The sequence below is a fragment of the Monodon monoceros genome, unplaced genomic scaffold (genome assembly GCF_005190385.1).
Source record: "Monodon monoceros isolate NGI ecotype Baffin Bay Population unplaced genomic scaffold, NGI_Narwhal_1 Super_Scaffold_12, whole genome shotgun sequence".
Taxonomy (NCBI): domain Eukaryota; kingdom Metazoa; phylum Chordata; class Mammalia; order Artiodactyla; family Monodontidae; genus Monodon; species Monodon monoceros.
The window spans coordinates 128,076,647-128,099,415 of NW_021703768.1; positions in this window are offsets into that span (position 1 = coordinate 128,076,647).

Consider the following 22,769-nt stretch of genomic DNA (forward strand, 5'->3'; position numbering starts at 1 on the left):
CTAGATCCCACGAGCCACAGCTACTGAGCCCACGTGCCACAACTACTGAAGCCTGCACGCCTAGAGCCTGTGCTCCACAACAAGACAAGCCACAGCAATGAGAAGCCTGCGCACCGCAACAAGGGGTAGACCCCCACTCGCCACAACTAGAGAAAGCCCGCGTGCAGCAATGAAGACCCAATGCAGCCAAAAATAAATAAATAAAATAAATACATTAAAAAAAGAAAAAGAAAGAAAGAACATAGATTTGGAATATTCTGCCATGGAATTTGCTTAGGAGACACAGGAATGTCCACATTGTGTTCTGAACCATATCCTTCATTCCTCAAGGCTCCCAAGGGTGTTATGGTTACAGGGGACTGTGGTAAGTAGAAAGCAGGTGTCATTTTGCCCTGATGCAGAACATTATTAGCAAACTGCGCTAGAGTACCCAGCAGGAGTCTGAGATCTAAAGGGAACTTTTACTTCCTCCTCTTCCAGACCTGAATGTCGAGATTACTCTATCTGCATGGGTCAGGAGAGTGAGGTGATGGACCTCGTCCTGAGCACTTACCATAGCGCTTGGCATGAAGAGGCAGACAATCAGTACATAACGGTTGATTGAGTGAGGAACTAAAAATAGGAAAGAAGAGAGAGACAGAGATCAAGAGACCCGGGCTGAAGACAGATCGTCTGTCCTCTTGTCACACTGATGAGAACCACTCATTCTTTTCTCTTAGACTGTCTCTAATCCCAGTCTTCCCTTTGTAAGTGACTGATTTTCAGCATATTATGCACATGGCATGTTCCTTTCTCCCCCAGTGGTTGCAGTGGGACTGCATACTCTCGGCTTCTTCTGGAAACCAGGATTAAGAACTGTGCTGATGATTTTACTAAATGACACCACCTGCTTGCAAATCCTGTTAGCTTGTCATGTACAGCTAAAGCTTCTATGTCCTTTAAGGTGAGAGAGTAATTGGGCAGAAGCCACAGAAAGACAGAATTCCATTGAAACACAAAGAAGTGATTTTTTTTTTTTTTTTCTCGCGGTACGCGGGCCTCTCACTGCTGTGGCTTCTCCTGTTGCGGAGCACAGGCTCTGGACCTGCAGGCTCAGCGGCCATGGCTCACGGGCCCAGCCGCTCTGCGGCACGTGGGATCTTCCTGGACCGGGGCATGAACCCGGCTGTTGAGATTCGTAGTGAGGTCCATCCACCTCACTACAAATAAACCAGCAGGCGGACTCTCAACCACTGCACCACCAGGGAAGCCCAAAGAAGTGATTTTTAAGATAAAGTAAGTAGTCCTTGGGGTAGTGAGTTCCCCCTTACAGGAAGTATTTAATCAGAGGCTGGATGACTACTTGGTGAGAATGTTATACGGGAGATTCAAGCACCAAAAGGGAGTTAAACTTGATCTCTGTCTTTTCTAAATGTGGAAGTCTATGTTTCTTAGTTTCTTACATACTATTCTCATGATAAGTATATAAGGGGACATCATTCAAACTCATGGCTTAGACTTCTTCCTTAAGTTTGATACAAGGATGGGAAGAATGAAGAAACCCCTCATGGCCAGCAAGCCATCTAATATTGTCAAAAATAGGGTAAGGGAATTTTAGACCATCAGTTTCAGCTCACAGTCCCAGTCGATGCATGCTTTTTCTTATTGATGTCAGCATTCCAGTGGAAACCCTCTCTTTGTCTTAATGACCCCTTCATTGATGACCTGTCATCAGTAAGATGGACTTTCTTCACATTAGACTGAAAGGTTCACAGTAGCAGTTCCATGTCTGTTTGATATATGGGTGCATGTTCCTAGCACGGGGCTTGGCTTGTGGTAGATAGATAATGAGTTGACTGAATCAACATATTGGTTGACTGAATACTAAATTTCTCCATTTAAGTCACAGTGTACTGAATATATGAATTCAAGGACAGATATCCTCAGACCAATAGCAGAGATAAGAGAAATACTTCTCACTGCATTTAGTCCTTGACCTAGAACATCAGCTTCATTTTAAGACTGCTTGAGGCTAAGTTTTTTTTTTTTAATCTTTATTGGAGTATAATTGCTTTACAATGGTGTGTTAGTTTCTGCTTTATAACAAAGTGAATCAGCTATACATATACATATATCCCCGTATCTCCTCCCTCTTGTGTCTCCCTCCCACCCTCCCTATTCCACCCCCCCTAGGTGGTTGCAAAGCACCGAGCTGATCTCCCTGTGCTATGCGGCTGCTTCCCACTAGCTATCTGTTTTGCATTTGGTAGTGTATATATGTCCATGCCACTCTCGTACTTCGTCCCAGCTTACCCTTCCCCCTCCCCATGTCCTCAAGTCCATTCTCTACGTCTGTGTTTTGATTTCTGTCCTGCCCTAGGTTCTTCATAAACACTTTTTTTTTCATTCCATATATATGTGTTAGCATATGGTATTTGTTTTTCTCTTTCTGACTTACTTCACTCTGTATGACAGACTCTAGGTCCATCCACCTCACTACAAATAACTCAATTTTGTTTCTTTTTATGGCTGAGTAATATTCCATTGTATACATGTGCCACATCTTCTTTATCCATTCATCTGTCTGTTGGACACTTAGGTTGCTTCCATGTCCTGGCTATGGTAAATAGAGCTGCAATGAACATTTTGGTACATGGCTCTTTTTGAATGATGGTTTTCTCAGGGTATATGCCCAGTATTGGGATTGTTGGGTCATATGGTAGTTCTATTTTTAGTTTTTTAAGGAACCTCCGTACTGTTCTCCATAGTGGCTGAACCAATTCACATTCCCACCAAGTGCAAGAGGGTTTCCTTTTCTTCACACCCTCTCCAGCATTTATTTTTGTAGATTTTTTGATGATGGCCATTCTGACTGGTGTGAGGTGATACCTCATTGTAGTTTTTATTTGCATTTATCTAATGAATGGTGATGTTGAGCATCCTTTCATGCGTTTGTTGGCAATCTGTATATCTTGTTTGGAGAAATGTCTATTTAGGTCTTCTGCCTATTTCTGGATTGGGTTGTTTGTTTTTTTGATATTGAGCTGCATGAGCTACTTGTATATTTTGGAGACTAATCCTTTGTCAGTTGCTTCATTTGCAAATATTTTCTCATTCTGAGGGTTGTCTTTTCGTCTTGTTTATGGTGTCCTTTACTGTGTAAAAGCTTTTAAGTTTCATTAGGTCCCATTTGTTTATTTTTGTTTTTATTTCCATTTCTCTAGGAGGTGGGTCAAAAAGGATCTTGCTGTGATTTATGTCATAGAGTGCTCTGCCTATGTTTTCCTCTAAGAGTTTTATAGTACCTGGCCTTACATTTAGGTCTTCAGTCCATTTTGAGTTTATTTTTGTGTATGGTGTTAGGGAGTTCTCAAATTTCATTCTTTTACATGTAGCTGTCCGGTTTTCCCAGTACCACTTATCGAAGAGGCTGTCTTTTCTCCATTGTATATTCTTGACTCCATCATAAAAAATAAGGTGACCATATGTGTGTGGGTTTATCTCTGGGCTTTGCATCCTGTTCCATTGATCTATATTTCTGTTTTTGTGCCAGTACCATACTGTCTTGATTACTGTAGTTTTGTAGTATAGTCTGAAGTCTGGGAGCCTGATTCCTCCAGCTCCGTTTTTCTTTCTCAAGATTGCTTTGGCTATTCGGGGTCTTTTGTGTTTCCATACAAATTGTGAAAATTTTTGATCTAGTTCTGTGAAAAATGCCATTGGTAGTTTGATAGGGATTGCATTGAATCTGTAGATTGCTTTGGGTAGTAGAGTCATTTTCACAATGTTGATTCTTCCAATCCAACAGCATGGTATATCTCTCCATCTGTTTGTATCATCCTTAATTTCTTTCATCAGTGTCTTATAGTTTTCTGCATACAGGTCATTTGTCTCCTTAGGTAGGTTTATTCCTAAGTATTTTATTCTTTTTGTTGCAATGGTAAATGAGAGTGTTTCCTTAATTTCTCTTTCAGATTTTTCATCATTAGTGTATAGGAATGCAAGAGATTTCTGTGCATTAATTTTGTATCCTGCTACTTTACCAAATTCATTGATTAGCTCTAGTAGTTTTCTGGTAACTTCTTTAGGATTCTCTAAGTATAGTATCATGTCATCTACAAACAGTGACAGCTTTACTTCTTCTTTTCTGATTTGAATTCCTTTTATTTCTTTTTCATCTTTGATTGCTGTGGCCCAAACTTCCAAAACTATGTTGAATAATAGTGGTGAATGGACAGCCTTGTTTTGTTCCTGATCTTAGAGAAAATGGTTTCAGTTTTTCACCATTGAGAACGATGTTGGCTGTGGGTTTGTCATATATGGCCTTTATTATGTTGAGGTAAATTCCCTCTATGCCTACTTTCTGCAGGGTTTTTATCATAAATGGGTGTTGAATCTTGTCGAAAGCTTTTTCTGCATCTATTGAGATTATCAAATGGTTTTTCTCCTTCAGTTTGTTAATATGGTTTATAACATTGATTGATTTGCATATATTGAAGAATCCTTGCATTCCTGGGATAAACCCCACTTGCTCATGGTGTATGATCCTTTTAATGTGTTGTTGGATTCTGTTTGCTAGTATTTTGTTGAGGATTTTTGCATGTATGTTCATCAATGATATTGGCCTGTAGTTTTCTTTCTTTGTGACATCCTTGTCTGGTTTTGGTATCAGGGTGATGGTGGCCTTGTAGAATGAGTTTTGCAGTGTTCCAGCCTCTGCTATATTTTGGAAGAGTTTGAGAAGGATAGGTGTTAGCTCTTCTCTAAACGTTTGATAGAATTTGCCTGTGAAGACATCTGGTCCTGGCTTTTGTTTGTTGGAAGAATGTTAATCACAGTCTCAATTTCAGTGCTTTTGATTGGTCTGTTTATATTTTCTATTTCTTCCTGGTTCAGCCTCTGAAGGTTGTGCTTTTCTAAGAATTTATCCATTTCTTCCAGGTTGTCCATTATATTGGCATATAGTTTCTTGTAGTAATCTCTCATGGTCCTTTGTATTTCTGCAGTGTCAGTTGTTACCTCTCTTTTTTCATTTCTAATTCTGTTGATTTGAGTCTTCTTCCTTTTTTTCTTGATGAATCTGGCTAATGGTTTATCAATTTTGTTTATCTTCTCAAAGAAACAGCTTTTAGTTTTATTGATCTTTGCTAATGCTTCCTTCATTTCTTTTTCTTTTATTTCTGATCTGATATTTATGATTTCTTTCCTTCTGCTAACTTTGGGGTTTCTTTGTTCTTCTTTCTCTAATTGCTTTAGGTGTAAGTTTAGCTTGTTTATTTGAGATGTTTCTTGTTTCTTTAGGTAGGAATGTATTGCTATAAACTTCCCTTGTAGAACTGCTTTTGCTGCATCCCATAGGTTTTGGGTCCTCATGTTTTCATTGCAATTTGTTTCTAGGTATTTTTTTGATTTCCCCTTTGATTTCTTCAGTGACCTCTTGGTTATTTAGTAGCATATTGTTTAGCCTCCATGTGTTTGTATTTTTACAGTTTTTTTTCCTGTGATTGATATCTCGTCTCATAGCGTTGTGGTCAGAAAAGAGAGTTGGTAAGATTTCAGTTTTCTTCAATTTACCAAGGCTTGATTTGTGACCCATGATATGGTCTCTCCTGGCGAATGTTCCATGAACACTTGAGAAAAAATTGTATTCTGTTGTTTTTGGATGGCATTTTCTATAGATATCCGTTAAGTCCATCTTGTTTAATGTGTCCTTTAAAGATTGTGTTTACTTACTTATTTTCATTTTGGTTAATCTGCCCATTGGTGAAAGTGCGTTGTTAAAATCCCCAACTGTTATTGTGTTACTGTTGATATCCCCTTTTATGTCTGATAACATTTGCCTTGTGTGTTGAGGTGCTCCTATGTGGGGTGCATAAATATTTACAATTGTTTTATCTTCTTTTTGGATTGATCCCTTGATTGTTATGTAGTGTCCTTCTTTGTTTCTTGGAATAGTCTTTATTTGAGACTCTATTTTTTCTGATATGAGTATTGCTACTCTAGCTTCCTTTTGACTTCCATTTGCATGGAATATCTTTTTCCATCCCCTCGCTTTCATCTGTAAGTGTCCCTAGGTCTGAAGTGTGTCTCTTGTAGGCAGTATATACGGGTCTTGTTTTTGTATCCATTCAGCCAGTCTATGTCTTTTGTTTGGAGCATTTAATCCATTTACGTTTAAGGTAATTATCGATATGTATGTTCCTATTACCATTTTCTTAATTGTTTTGGGTTTGGTATTGTAGGTCTTTTACTTGTCTTGTGTTTCCTGTCTAGAGAAGTTCCTTTCGCACTTGTTGTAAAGCTGGTTTGGTGTTGCTGAATTCTCTTAACTTTTGCCTGTCTGTAAAATTTTAATTTCTCTGTCGAATCTGAATGAGATCGTTCCTGGGTAGAGTAATCTTGTAGGTTTTTTCCTTTCATCACTTTAAATATGTCCTGCCACTCCCTTCTGGCTTGCATAGTTTGTGCTGAAAGACCAGCTGTTAACCTTTTGGGGTTTCACTTGTGTATTATTTGTTGCTTTTCCCTTGCTGCTTTTAGTAGTTTTTCTTTGTATTTAATTTTTGATAGTTTGATTAATATGTGTCTTGGTGTGTTTCTCCTTGGATTTATCCTGTATTGGAGTCTTTGCACTTCCTGGACTTGATTGACTATTTACTTTCCCATGTTAGGGAAGTTTTGAACTATAATCTCTTCAAATTTTTTCTCAGAACCTTTTTTTTTTCTCTTCTTCTTCTGGGACCCCTATAATTTGAGTGTTGGTGCATTTAATGTTGTCCCAGAGGTCTCTGAGACTGTCCTCTACATTTTTCATCCTTTTTTCTTTTTTCTGCTCTGTGGTAGTTTTTTCCACTGTTTTATCTTTCAGGTCACTTCTCCGTTCTTCTGCTTCAGTTATTCTGCAATTGATTCCTTCTAGAGAATTTTTAATTTCATTTATTGTGTTGTTCATCATTTTTTTTTTGCTCTTTAGTTCTTCTAGGTTGTTGTCAAGCATTTCTTGTATTTTCTCCATTCTGTTTCCACAATTTTGGATCACCTTTACTATCATTACTCTGATTTCATTTTCAGGTAAACTGTGTTTTTCCTCTTCATTTGTTTGGTCTGTTGTTTGCTAGTTCTTGGCCAGTCTTGAAGGAGTTGGGGTGCTGATGTATAGATCAACTCTTACCCTCCCCAGCCCAAACTACATCCTTTGTTCTCCCCCAGGCAGCCAAACTGTGCCTGTTAGAGCTCTAAAGCTGCTAAGCCACTAGCCAGTCCTCTGGGGAAGCTTCCTCACAAAATTTGGGGTGCTGGACACATAAACCAATCACTTCCCTCTCCTCGGTAAGGCTGGGAGCTCAGGGGTCTCTTCTTGACTGTATGTCACTGTGCTGGGGGCAGGGTCTTCAGCAAGAGAAAGTTCTGAATTGTTTCTACTGGGCTTGGTGAGTCTGGCTTCACATTCTCCCAGGGTGCAGAAGCCTTTCAGTTAGTTTCTGATTTCTCACAAAGGGATTTATCCATGAATTGTTGCTGAGTTGGTATGTTTGTGGTAATAGGGGGAGGAGGGCTTCCCACTCCACCATTTTGTTGATGTCACTCTCTGCCTGCCTGTTCTTCTTGCTACATCAGGCTCTTGCTCCCATAACTAGTTGAGATCCTTCTCCTCTAAGTTTATACTCCACTCACATGCACACTATGATCACAGCACACAGTACACTGTAGCTGCTGACTTACTTATTGGTCTCCCCAGTCGGACTGTGAACTTATTAGAAACAGAGACAATGCTTACTTAATTTCTTCTTCCATGCCTGGTGTTCAACCACAAAGAAGCCACTAAATAAATGCTTATTTAATGAGCAGTAAGAGGACTTTCCTGGCAGTTCAGTGGTTAAGACATCACCTTCCACTGCAGGGGGTGTGGGTTTGATCCCTGGTCTGGGAGCTAGTATTCCACATGCCTCATGGCCAAAAAACAAAACATAAAGCAAAGCAGTATTGTAACAAATTCAATAAAGACTTTAAAAATGGTCCACATCAAAAAAAATCTTAAAAGAAATGAGCAGTAAGTCTTAAATATAATTTTCAAAAGCAGAATGGTGAGTTATTTGTTTTAACTAATGGCAAAGAGGGGAGTTTTAGACTTAGAATCAGATACCTAGGATCCCATTCCAGCCTGCCACCAAGCAGTGATATATGGTTGTGTAACTCACTTAGCTTCATTTAATCTCACTTTCCTCATCTCTAAAGTTGGGGATAATACAGAGTACCTTCTGAGGAAGATCATATAAAATAAATAATATGAAAAGGGCTATATAAGTGTAAGAAATTGTCATTAATTTTTCATCATTTGAAGGTTAGAAGGTTATCTAAATATTCTGTATAGGGTAAAGGACTTGTGAACACCGTTCACATTCTCTTCAAATTTTCTACACCTTGGTATTGTTCAAAGCCACCTCTATGACTTTTGTGTTCTAGAATTAAAGAATAGACAGGCTAAGTATCTTGGCAAAAAAATAGCATATGACATGCTGTTATTCTCCAGAAACCACAGTGGAGGAAAATGTTCATTCATTCTATTAATCTTTATCGAGAAACTGTATAGAATCAGACACTGATCTGGGTGCATGAGGGATATGGAGAATGAATGGACATGAACTGTACCTTCAAAAAATTTCAGTCTTGGAAGGAGCTGATACACATCACTTTCTACTTTTCATTGTCAGTATTTATGCCTAAATCATAAAAGAGGTATAGATCAAAGGCTACAGAAGGGATCCTGGGAAGACTCCAGAGAGGAGATGACATTGGCCTTAAGATATGGACGTGATGTGGAAATACAGGGTGGGCAATGGGAATGAACCCCGACAAATTGCATCAGCTCCACTTGTGCAATTTCAAGAGTAGGTCAGATTGACTTAAATGAAGGTAGTCAGAGAGGTGTATGGAAGACAAATAGGAATAGTAAATTCGATCTTTAAGGCTTAGACATGGGTAAAATAGATGCAGTAGAGGGTATGGTCTTGTACTTCTCAGTTGTTGGAATTTTCCTCTTTAGGAGAATGAGACTGGGTAACACCTGAGAGGGGAGCCTGGTATTTGTACTCCCAACTTTTGCTAGTGTCGTTCTGAACCCTTTTTATTTGACCTAACATTGTTCACACTACCCATGGTTGAACTGCTGGATGAATTTAGTTAATACTTACCTTAACTTCTCAGGGGTGTCATGGAGTATAAATGAATACATCCTAGGCAAAGCATTAATTGGGTGTTTCAGGTAAAATGTGCTCAGTAAGTGAAAATGCTAATGCTGTTATGAGTTTCCCCTCTTCTCGGTCATCCTGGGAAGCAGGTATGATGTTTACATAACAATGCAAAACCATCTTCTTCAGCGCTCTGCCCTTATGGGAGGATAAAAATATGCACAGTAATAGCAATCAAGCTGAGTCTGAAGCACTGAGATAGAGAGCCTGCCCACTGGATGGTTCCCTGGGGCAGGTCACTTGTAAACCCTCTTTTAATCTTCATCAACAGAGGAAAGAGTTCTTTAAAAGATCAGTATTACAAGGTAGTAAAGTGTCTGTTCTTGCAGACTGACAACATCATGGACAAGCCTGTAGCACTGATTTTGTTTGTTTCTTGGTAGTTTACAGTTAACCACAGGAGACACAGCATCTTTTTATTTGGCACTTACGTGGCCCTGCTAAAGTCTACCTACCTGGTTATTTTCCTGTGGAAGCTCTCCTGTCAATTGCAGAGATATGAAACATTCATTTCCACCGGGGAAGACTGTTAGGATATAATTCTCCATGTGTTTCTTGCACTTTTGCCTGTCTTTTAAGTGAGAGACATCCACAGCTTTGTTCAGGACTACCTTTTCAAGGATGTTTGTATAACAGACAGCCTTGAAAAACAGAGATAGCATCTCCATTGAGGGCAGAGAAAAGATTTCTTTCCTGACCAGGAAAATGAAGATAACGTCTCACTCTGTGTCAAAGATTGGGCAGGTTTGCTTATACCCCCTTATGAAATTTGGAGGTTTCCTAAGTTTTGGGTTCCTCAGCTGTATCATAAACACATTGTGTTGGCTGCATTCACCTGGGTCCATCTCTGTAGTGCCCCATAAGACTTGAGGGGTAGGGGAAACTGAGGCAAACATGAAGCTCATGCTGTCTACTGCACTTTGAGTAACAAAGTCCTTTGTCTCTGACCCAAGAGTCTCCTGTCTTCTGCCAGCATCTATGAAGTTGTGGCAGAGCCTCAACTATTATTTTACACGATCTCATTCTCCTCCCAGTTCTAATGACATATTTCTTATCCAAATAAAGAATTTAAAATGCTCTCACATCTATTTTCTTTCTTTCTTATAACCACAGGAGCTATGAGCTGCCTTCAGTCAGTGCCTTGTTACAGCACCTGGGAGAGGGAATGCAGTACCTCCTTACTACTTTCTTGCCTCTGATCTCTCTCCACTCTTCATTCATATTCTCCACGGTTGCCAGACAAGAGTCCCTAAAGCACAGCTTTGATCGCACCACTCCCTCATTCCACAGTAGCTAATGGCTCCCCATTGCCAGAATGAATTATAAACCCCTTAGACAAAATAAATGCTATCTAAAGTTAGGCTTCAGTGTCTGTCTCTGGTCCTCAAGTTTCACCCTTCCTCCTCTTTTAGTGCTCCATCCTCTAACCAAGCCAACCACCCATGGCAATCCCAGTCTGCCATTTTCTGCTTCATATCTTTGTTCATATTTCTTTTGTCTGAAATATTCATTTTCCTCTTCAGGCCTGCCCTCACAATTCTCTCTCTTTTTCATCCGTGCTTAAATGCTAACTTCCTCAAAATACCCTCTCATTTTCTACCCTGACTAAAACTATAATTTTCTCATGACACTTTTCTCAGTAGATTCTGTGTCACAATCACCGGTATTTGTCTTATCTTGAGTTGAGGGCAAGATCACATTGTCCTGTTCTTTGCATAACTTTGTCTTGCTTGTTAGTGTCTTTTAAATAGACACTCAAAAAAGGTTCGTTGAGTTACATCGAGTTCGTAGATGACTCCATATATGGAGTCCAGACAGGTGAGGAGGTTTGTTCAAGGTCACATGGCAAGTAAGGGAGAAAATGCTTGGACCAGGATCTCAGTCTTCTGATTTTAAGCCAAGGGTGTTGTGCTAGGAATGTTTCACTTCGTGGGCAGCCTGATTTTGGCATTCTGTGCCTTAAGGAGTTGACAATTATGTATTAGAGGGGGAGATGTTAGATCAGACACTAAAATCTAATCAAGAATTTTGCTTCATAGCAAAACCATCATTTAGCTTTGATTATTTATTTTGGTTCTACCTATAAATTAACAAACGAAAACCAATGGTGTGGACATGAGGTATGGACAAGTGTTACAGGAGGAGTGGCTTTCCAAAGATCCCTGCAACCCAGCTCCAGAGGTGGCTGCTTCAGCCCAGCCCATCGCTGGTAGCCAGACTCTTAGAAAAGTCACATCCTTGACTCTGCCTTACTTGCCTATTGGGGAGCAGGATAAGGCAGCTGAAAAATACTGCCCCGGGGCAAATCTGCTGACATCCCGGCCCTTTAGGAGCAGGGGAAGGAGGCTGATTTCATCATGTTGTTCTTCAGGAAGAGACACGTATGGTCTTTCCTTGGGTTGTGTCTTCCCTGCGAGATGAAGACTGCCTGACTTGTGGTCAGTCCTTCACTGTTGGGTATCCCCAGTGGAGAGGTGAACAGATAATTCTTCCGAAGTGTAACGTTCCTGACCATCTTTTACAGTTGATTAAACAGCGAGCTGGTTCTCTGATGCTAACAGTCACTGAGTGTTTGCCATAAGCCCAGCCACAGACTGTTAGAATGGCAAGAAATCTTGGGGCTTGTCTAGCCCAACCTCCATCTTTACTAATAGGGAAACTGAGTCCCAGAGAGGTCTCTTGACTCTCGTATCTTCTCCATTCCCATCCCAAGGCTCTGGTCTTCAAGGTAACCTTGAAAAGAGAAGGTGACATTGATTTGGGCCATCTTGGATAGAGAAACACTACAAAAATACTCCAGGAATCCAGAGGGTGTGTGCTGTGGCTGGGCATGCCTCTTGCTAAGAGAAATGGACTGCATTCCCAGAAGAGAAAAGACAAAGACACAGATCTTAAAACAGAGGTAATTCATAGAACCTGTAACCCAGATAGGAGAGCATTTTTTAAAGAACAAATTACGGAGCATTTCTTGCTCTCTGCACAAAAAGCTGTAAAGGGGTGACAGGGTAAGCATGAAGAACTGACTTTGCAGACTTATAAAAATTTCAGCAGTACTTTGTGCTGTATTACGTTTACTAGGGAGAGTCTGGGGGAGATTTTGTCTGTGCCCTGAATCACAATGGGAGCAGTGGAATGTCTGTCATTAAAATTTGAAGGTAGATAAACAATAAATATTTCCAGGGATAATTACTTAGAGCTGGGCGAAGTGTTGGAAGTTCCAGCTCCTGTTGGATCAGCACCATAGATCCGGAGGTATTTATCTAAAGCTTATCCCAATCATCTGAGCAGCAGAGGTAGGTGCGATTTGGCAGGCGCTCTTCACACGGTTATGTTTGAGAGGTTTAATAATAACAGCTTTAAAAAAACCTTTCCTAAGGAGACGTTTATTATTTCTACAATGTCACCACCGGCAGAATCACTCTCCCCTATTCGCTTTGGCTGGCCCCTTCTACCCCATCAGTCCTCATTTACAAATGACTACAAAATCAGAAAAGCCTGGTTTGCAAGATGAAGATTTTTCCTGGAATTTGTTTTTTTGGAAGATTCTGTATCCACTGGAAATTTTCAGCAACCGAACCAGGGTCATGCCTGTTTGTTCTTGAGTGTTTAAAATTGGAGTTGTGTTTATTAAATGCTCTTATCTTCTTACCATATAGAAAAATATAGGACAAAGAAAGATCTCTACCAACCAAGAGACTCTTGAGTTCACACCCCGCCTCTGCCATCATCATCTGGGGGTTTCACCTTGAACAAGTCACTTTAAAACCCGAGTCTGAGCTTTGTCACCTACAAAATAAGAGGACAGATCAGATGATCATTAAGATATTTTCTGGTACTAAAATATACGCAGTCCCTGCCAGAGCTGGAATGGATGTTAGCTGTTTTGCAGTTACTTTGCAGATAGGGCAATGGATTGATTGGGACAGTCACCTTGCCTCTTTGGATATCAAGCTTATCAAAGCGAGAAGAAGTCTACACAGGAGGTGGTCACGTTACCACTCAGAACAATAAATTGTGCCCTTTGTAGACGTGTGGTCCAGAAGCAAAATAGCCCTTTAGGGTTAGACATTTCTGGAAGGCTCCATGAAAGAGAAGTGAGACTTGCTAGGAGAAAGGGAAGGAGGGTGGGGCTGGACAGCGTCAGCAAAGGCACAGAGATGGGGATGTGACAGGCTTGTGTGAGCCAGATGTACATCAAGGCAGTGTGTCCCTGCTGGTACTTCCACCATGGTTTTAAGTGGCACATCAACTGGGCCTTCAGTAATGTAGAAATGTGTTGTGAGAGTTGCTTTCTTTTCAATTCTCCTTTAATCCATCTGATCATGTCAGGGAGAAAGATTCATGTTTGTGCTAATATATTTTTAAGACCCTCAATAATTCCTTCCTGCCTTTTTTTTTAATTAAAGAAAAATCAAGCCTTAGGCTCAGAAACATCATCAAGCACCAGTGTCTCTTAAATTTAATAACTTTTTCTTGTTCTTCTTGTATTTATTTTGAAGTTTCTATTGATGGCAAGCAATATAGTTTTTCCATTCATTTAGTGATGTTAAGCTTCCTTTTAAAATGATTTTAAATGGAAATGTTGTCGTTTTGAATTAAAATACTAAGTAAATAACAATGCAGGTGGTATAAGGGTCTAGCAAAATCCGGAACGTGACATGGGAGTGATGTCATTTGGGAAACCTCCGAGGTGCTTGTGAAAGAGCCTGGGCTCCTGGAGCAAGTCAGGCCTGGGTTCTAACCCTGCCTCTTGCTGTTTACTAGCTGTGTCACCTTCAGCCTGATCTTGAGGGTTACATGGAGGAAGAAGAATGAAGAAGGACGATGATGGCTCTCCAGGAAAGCATTTGCTGGGTTATCACGATGCGAACACAGCCTTCTTCATGCCTGCCCTTGCCACAAGCTCTGCGCCTTTGGAGGTAGATTCTTTCCCACAGCCCCTGGCCCGCCCACCTTCAGGTCTGGGCTGTTTTTATTCCCATTTCCTTTAGTGCTGTTAGTCTTCAGTGAGCCCCCTGCATTCTATGGAGGGAAAGCTGTCTTAGCACGGGGGAAGGAACTCTGGACCTGAACCCGAGAGACTAAGCTTTGAACACAGGCTCTACCACTTACCGACTACTGACATTTTGGAAAAAGGTATTTAGCCTCTCTAACCTTTAGCGATAATGTTACTAAAATGGAGATGATTATATCACTACCCAGGATTATTGTGAGCATGGATATCAGTGCACAGGACATTCCTGGCACACAGTAGGTCTTCAATAAATGGCTGTCACCTCTCCTCAGGCATATATCATATAGAACCTATCAACATATCTCATTGGAGTATTCGTCTATTTCATTAATACTATGATATCACAAGAGGTGCAAACTTTTCTACAGGCAGCTAAATGTCTCAGGAGCAAACTGCAGACTGTTAAAAATGCTCAGCACGACTGGCCAAAAGGGCATTTCAACAAATAGTTCTGCAACCTAGTCTAGCAGATTCTTGACATTGGCATGATCTTGACTCTACAATTTTCCCCTTCTGACCCCTGACCTATAGGAGAAAGAAAAAAACCTATAGAGACATCTAAATCTAAAGCTTTGTATTATGTGCTCTATGTAGCAATCTCACTTTCTAGATAGATTGCATAGTCTCAGGTCTTTTTCAGTTACAAGTGATAGAAATGGAATGCAGTAAGATTAACGGAGAGAGGGAACTTTTCAACCCAGTAAATTAAAGAGAGGAGGTGACGGATTCATGTAACTGGAAAATCTGGGGACTTTTGGCCTCAGGCATGGCTAGATCCAGGTGCTCGGTGGTATTATGAGGACTGATGAGTAATGCTAACGTGATCTCACCCTTGATCATCTAAGCAGAATAAAAAAACGCTGCAGTACTCATATGAGATATTAGAGCGTTGGCAACTCTTCTGTGATTGCCCGCTGTGTGTCATCATCATTCCTAATGGATGGCATTGGCTGGACACTCACCATGTCAAGAGCTAATGAAATGGACATGGTTAGAGATGTTAGATGGTTTATACTGTGAAGGAAGAGCTTAAAATCTAAAATCTCACAGAAACATCAAAATACCAAGGTGCATGCCCATGTGTATAAGAACCACAAAATGCTATGATATTAGGGCTCAAAATGCCAAAGGGAACCAAGGTTTCTCCTTGATTTTATAGGAGATAAAACTGAGGCTCAGAGAAGCTAACTGACGTTCCCAAAATTGTACAGAAATTCAAAGACATATCTGGAGACTCAGATTTCCTGGGTTGCAGTTGAATATACTTTTTCTTCTATATTTTGCTACACTTCTGGGTGATTTAGCCTCCAGCTTGCTGAATCTGGCTGTCCCTCTCGTTTAAACTAAATGTATCTGCTAAGGACTTAGGCTCCTCTGAAAACTTCCAGCCTGGCCCCAAGTGGACACAAGCCAAGGCAAGACGTGAGGAGTCAGCTAAGTGGGGCTGTGCTGACAGGACAGACCCAGGCAGAGGGGGAGCTGTAGGGGGCAAGGCGCTCTCCAAGGTTCTGAGACTTCTGTCTTCTCCAAGCTTGAGGCTGTGTGAACTGGTTTGCTGAGATGGTCCTGGCCTATGCACATTGTGCTTGCTTAAGTATTCTTCTTCTTGCTTATACTCTCAAAAGTGTCCCCCATTAAATGGTAACCCTATAACAAGCCCATTTACTGTGACTCGAACATCTGGACCCTGGCTCTGCTTTGCAAAACTCTTAGTAGTCCAGACTCCCAGAGGTTTGCCTCTGTATCCTTTTTGACTCCTGGCATCAGGATTTGGAAGTTCATCTTCCAGGGAGAACTTGTACATTCTTTTCAATTATAACTGAGGAAACTGGGGCTCAGAGACATGAAGTAACTTGCTCAGGGTCATCGATGATAAGGGATAGGCCTTCAGTCATTCATTCGGTAATCTTTCTACTCGATGCTGCTGCCTGTGTTTGGACCTTGGACCTTGCTGCCTTCTTCTGTCTAATCTTGGGCCTGCCTCACACTTTGCTGTTTTCCTGGTAGTGCCTGGAGAGGACCACCTGACTGTGCGTCCATTGTTACTCTTGGTCAGCATTGTAATTCCTGCATTTCTGGATCTCTGGCCACCTGATAACACATGGCTGCTATTTGGGAAGCAATGCCAGTAGATTCAGCTATTCCAGTGGGTAATGTAGTGGCAAGTACATGCATGCAATTTACAGTGGAGTCACACCATATGCGTGGTTAAGTTTAAAAGTCAACGTGGAAGTAGAAAATTCTGTGTAATAAAAATTGCCCTAGAAAATACTTTAAATTGTCTATAAAGTTCAAAATAATTCCATCTCTTCCTGTGTCTGACACAGCCAGCTTGTCCTTGAGCATTGGAACAGATGTGTATTTCTTTGGTTGAGCCTCAAGCAAAATGGTTGCCTTGTGTTTAGAAACCAGTTAATACCAAAATAATACTGTGTCTTTAAGCAAAACAACCACAGTCATCTTGCTAAATGCCCATGCTCAGAGAGGGATGCAGGGACAGATGCTGCTTGGGGGACCAGCACGTTAATGTCTCCCATCTCACGCTCATGCAAGGGCACGTTCTTGCTAAGCAGAATGGCAAGGACACCTCTCAAGTATTTCAGTTCTCTTTCTTTCTCTGCTGAATACATGCCAATGAATTAATGTATATTAATTATGCATGTTGCATACATCTACTGTACAAGATAGGTAATATGAAAAATCAAAGCCATCCAGGAGCCCATAACACTTTTGATGTTTGAGGTTAAAGCCTGAGGAGATACCCACTACCCTCAAGGATTCTTCCTTAGCTCTGTGTGTACTGTACTGCTCTCTGCACTCTTTCTTTTCCTGTCTGTTTAGCTTATCTTTCTGTAGTGGACGGCAAACCCCTTGTGCTTGGAATTGTGTCCGAAGCACCTCTCTTCTCTCCATACATGTGTCATAATGCTGAACCCACAGCGCACATTCAATACATCCTTATACTATGATAGCCTTGTTGAAGGAATTGTGGTAAAGTGGATGGACAGTGGGCTTTAGATTCAGGAAGCCCTGGTTCCAGATGCCAGCCTCTCTACTCTTCTAGCTGTAGGATCAACTCTCTAAGGTTTTGTTTGTTCAGTTGAATAGATTAGATAACCATACCTAGTTTTAAAGTTTTGTGAGCACTTAGACATGCTGTGTCAGGATGCTTGGCATATGGTGGGGTTAAATAATTGGTGGATGCTCAGATTATTGTTTCTGATTTTATTGGAAGAACATGGTCTGTCCTGGTGTTCTCTTAGACAGTTTCTTAAGCATCTGGACTAGAACCCTGAGACTTTGTGATTCTGGTCCTCATTTTGTCACTTATTACTATTAGTAACTAAAGCCTAACTAGCTTAGGTCCCTCAGCAAACTCATTTGACTTCTTGGGGCCTCTGTTTCATCACTTGTCAAGAAATGCTGATAATTATTCCTCTTTCTTCCTGCCCGGGTTTTTGTTAGATGTTTCACACATGAGAAAATACATGCAAAAGTGTGTTACGAATGGGAAGATGTGGGTCCATGGAAAGGTCTGGGTTTGAGGCCCAGCACCCTGACCAGCCCTCTGAGTGACCTCCAGCAACTGAGCCTCTTTCCTCACCCCCACCCACCCCTGCAGGTTATTTTGAAACACAAAAGAGACGATGAATGTGAAAGTAGGTTATAACCTCTAAAATAGTATATTCATGTAAGGAACAATTATGTCATTATTAATAAAAACATTAAATGCTCTCAAATACCAGGGACATTAGCAATATCATCCCTCAAAGGAAATATGACATCATGAAACTCACTGAACTGTTCAAAGATCCATTTGGACTAATTTTGTCCTGGGAGGAGAGAGGGCTTTAGGAAGGTCTCACTTTGGCTCCATTGAGTCTCTCTGGGTGAGGAGTGATGTTTTCATTTTTGTCTGGTTTTGTTTTCTGAGGAGTCGGCAGCAGGTCTAATTAATGCCATCAAAAGCATGACATTTAATTAACTAAATCACATGTTGAGCCTAATGATAACATATTTTAGCACCCGGTGGGCGGTGATGGTCTCTTGGGCCATTTCTAAGGAGGGCTGTGATTTGATAAAGTGAAACCCTTCTCAGCTAAATCAGAGATCCCTGAGAGTAGGCAGAGAAGGCGCAGCACGATTGCGGGCTGGGCACATTCTCTTATCTCCCTGACCGGCTTGGAGAGACCCAGGAACAAGGAGAAATGGCAGAGAGGAATGGGGCTGCTGAACGGCCTCTTTGTCTTTTAAAAGAGTTGGTTGGAAATCCAGAGGCATAGAGGAACAAACGGAAGTTCCTCAGTTGCCTATCCCATGCCTTGGTTATTCCAGTTCCCACTGACAAACTGAGCAGGGAAAACAAAGCAAGACAGACAAGGTCCTGGCAGGGTCGGAAGCGATTGCCAAGTTAACAGTCCCTCCAAGCAGCCAAGTATGTGGACGTGGATGCCCTCTGCTGGACACTGGAGAATCTACAGTGATGCCTACCTGGGCGCTCACCCAGGGGCCAGGAGCCTTGCTGTCTGGAGCTGAACCCTTGGAGTAGAATTCTCAGGGTCTAATCAGTCACAGTAGAGCCCCCCAAGCTGTCCCAAAGAAATAGATTTTTAGGTCATTCTATGTCTTTGTTTATGCACCTCTCTCTGATTGCTACCCTGTTTCCATTATGTTCACCAAGACATTCCACCATGCAGTCCTTTTTCTCTTTCGGCTCCTTTGAAATACATTTGGGTGAAATGACTTGTATGTGGCATCCCAAACTGCATCAAGCTGAGTCATCTGATTTAAACACCAATTTTAGAGAAGAGGCAAAAAGAGGCTTGGAGAGGTGACCTGTCCAAAGTGACCCAGTGCATCAGTGACAAGACTGCCTGACTCCCATCTCATCCCCTTTTCCTTGATATGCTGTCTCCTACTCTGGACCTCAAGGTGTAGGGGGTGTTGGAGATTTCCACTTGCACAGAACCTCAGAGGAGGACAGCGTATCCTAGAGGTGAGGGCGTAGGCTCCTGAGACAGATGTCCTGGGTTCGAATCCTTGCTTTCCCTTGTGTTAGCTGTGTGACATCGGGCGGGGTACTTGACCTCTTTGTGCCTCAGTGTTCTCATCTAACAGAGTGGTTGTAAGGGTCGAATAATATAAAGCAGGCAAAGCACTCAGTACAGTGCTTGGCACATAGCAGGTACTCAATAAATGATATTTATCATTACTTTTGCTAAGACTGCATGGTAGTAATGGTTGGAAGAGATTATCAGTGGTTTTATAAGAGAACTACTATTTCAGGTACCAAGGAATTGCCTAACTTGTTTTTTTTACAAGCACCATGAAAACCTGCCTTCCTCCAAATGGAGGGATATTCTTGGCAGAGTTTTGGGAAAATATCTGTGTGACTGAGGTTCCTTGAAGGAACGGTGTTGTTGAGGATGAGACTGGAAAAGCAGGTTGATACTAAAATGTTGGTGGCCTCCAGTACCGGAAGCTTTGCTCTCTCCTGCAGTGGTGGGGAGATGTGGCTGATTCTGGAGCAGGGCAGTTTTCCATTTCTCTTGAATTACTTGTTTTTCCTGCTCCTCTGATGTGAGGGCTGTCACGAGCCCGAATGATGGCTGCCCCCATCACGTGTGCACGTGCACACGCACAGGAGCACACCTGCCACCGTGGGGTATTTAGTATTTCAATCACCTTGAGGTTGTCGCCGAGGAGGCTGGTGTCGCTGGCAGCCACGTCAGAATGCAGAACGAGCTGGGACGTCACGGTCGGCCGGTAACGGGCTTGTCAGTTCTAGACTGAGGGGCATGGAAATCTCTGATGTGGGTGCAGAGATGCTGAGGATGCTGGCAGAGGGGAAGGAAAGGGGGCAAGACGCTGCTTGCAGACAGAGAGAGGAGAGCCCCCTTCCTGCAACTGCTTTAGGACTCGCCCCCAGGAAGGGGGCAGCCGGGCATTTTAGCAAAGTTTGCTTCTACCTTCTCACTTCACCTCCTGTTGCTGATTTCAGATGTCTAGAGTCCACGCCTCTCTCCTTCGCTTGCTTGGTACTTTGTTTACCGTATTTTGCCAATTCTTATTTGCTGGGGGTGAGCAGAGACGTGGCTGAGAGAAAGGAAAGAGGGAGGATTCTGATGGATGGCTGCAAATGAAAGCTCCGGGGAATTTGGTCTTTGGGTGATTCAGTCCCTGTCACCTCCATCAGGGACTCAGTGGTATGTGTCCCTGGTGACCCTCTTGGTTAGAGGTGGCAAACTGGCAGTCCTGCAGGCTACTTGGTGGTGGTTTTGGCTTCCACCGGAGTGGATTTTTTTCAATACTGGAATGAGATGGCAAGATTTTAAAACTGAATTTTTTGATATAAAAATAGGGATTCTGGCTTCTCTTGAAAACCAGGCCATTTGGTGACACTGGTCTGCATTTACCCTTGGCAGCAATCTGTAAGTGATGGATAGACTCTGCCCTGCTCTAAATAGGGCAAGAATTCTTGAGTTCCCCAATGTCCCCACCTGGTCCCTTGACCCATTAACTTGACTGGCCCGGCCCTGTCAACATGAGTTTGTGAGCCCCGATTTGGGCCAACCTCTGCGTTTTAAAAGTGAAAGCACTGAGGTTCAGAGAGGGACTGTGATTTACCCAAGGTCACACAGCCTTCCCTGTGAGCAGAGTAGGCTCCCTTTGCATGATATGATTTGAGGGGCGGTAGAAAAGATTGACTTTTTTCCCAACTCCCCTATGAAAAAATTGACCTCCCATCCTTGCCATCTGCTCCATAAAAGCCTGCAGTGGGTCCAGGAAAGAAATATTCATCCATATTACATATCTGGCCTCCTTTACATCATACGCCATATCTTTTGCTGCTTCTACTTGCTTACACCGTCAGCCTCATTGTGCCTCTCAGGCTCAGGTAGACTGAATGGTGTCACCTCTGGAAGCTGTGTAGTGGAGCCAGAGGCCTGGAATATTCAGCTGTAGCCCAAGCCAGAGTCTCCTCATCTGGCGAGGAAGCTCATAACGTCAGGAGCCTGTTGTGAAAATGAAAACAAAGTGTAGGATGTGCCCTGCATTGTAGTGGTCACACTGGCAAAAAATGGTAACTCAACATTAGAACTTATTGTTCTAGACAGATTCAGAGCTGCAGGTGCCCCAAGAGATCATATTGTCCAACTGGCTCATTTTTACGCTTAGAACCATAACACGTGCTCATGGTAAAATGAAAGGGTCAAGCAGAATGTAAAGTACAGTGTAAAAGGCTTTCTGTCTCTCATCACCTCCATCTCAGTCTCATTTCCCCAGAGGCAGGCACTGTTAAGTTTCTTGTGTACCCTTCCAGAAATTTTATTTGCATATGCATCATAACTAACTTGCCTTCTATATTTTGACACAGATATAATCCGATGACTCATGCTGTGCTGATGTCTGCGTTTTTATTTAACAATATGTAGTAGATCTCTTTTCATGTGAGTGCGTATGGATCTCTCTCTTCTTTTTTTCATTTTCAACGGCTGCTTTTTCACAGGGCAATTCTACAATAGCTCACGGGTCAAGAAACATTCTGTAAAGAGCCAATATTTTAGGCTTTGTGGGTCATAGGGTCTCCGTACCATCTCCTGCTCCTCCGGATTCTTTTAACAAGGCTTTAAAAACATAAGACCAGGGCTTCCCTGGTGGCGCAGTGGTTGAGAGCTTGCCTGCCGATTCAGGGGACGCGGGTTCGTGCCCCGGTCCGGGAAGATCCCACATGCCGCGGAGCGGCTGGGCCCGTGAGCCGTGGCCGCTGAGCCTGCACGTCCGGAGCCTGTGCTCCGCAACGGGAGAGGCCACAACAGTGAGAGGCCCGCGTACCGCAAAAAAAACAAAAACAAAAACAAAAAAACATAAGACCATTCTTAGCTCACAAGCCATACAAAAACAGGCTGTGGCCAGATTTGGTCTATGGCTGCAGCTCATTTACAAAGTCCCTTGGGTGGCCAGTTAGGTTGTTACTATCAACAAGGCTGCAATGGATATCTTTTTTTTTTTTTTTTTGTGGTACGCGGGCCTCTCATTGTTGTGGCCTCTCCCGTTGCGGAGCACAGGCTCCGGACGCGCAGGCTCAGCGGCCATGGCTCACGGGCCCAGCCGCTCCGCGGCATGTGGTATCCTCCCGGACCGGGGCACGAACCTGTGACCCCTGCATCGGCAGGCGGACTCTCAACCACTGCGCCACCAGGGAAGCCCTGCAATGGATATCTTTGTGTTGCATCTTTCAGTGTTCTTTTGAGTTTATTTGGAGGATAAATTCATAGCCATGAAATCTCTGGGATGTACTTTTGAGTCATGACAGATAACGTCCCAGCCTCCTCATTTTAAAGACAGTTCAAGAAATCCAGTGAAGAGTCCAGAGTCCCCCAGCTTGTCAATGGCAGAAGATGGACTTGAAATTACTTTCCCAGCACTTAACCAGGGTGCTTTCCACCATAGTGCTGGCTCTATCCCTGGCTGAGGGCTCACGTGGAACTTGTTTGGGACATGGAGTTGGAAAGACCCAAGTTCCC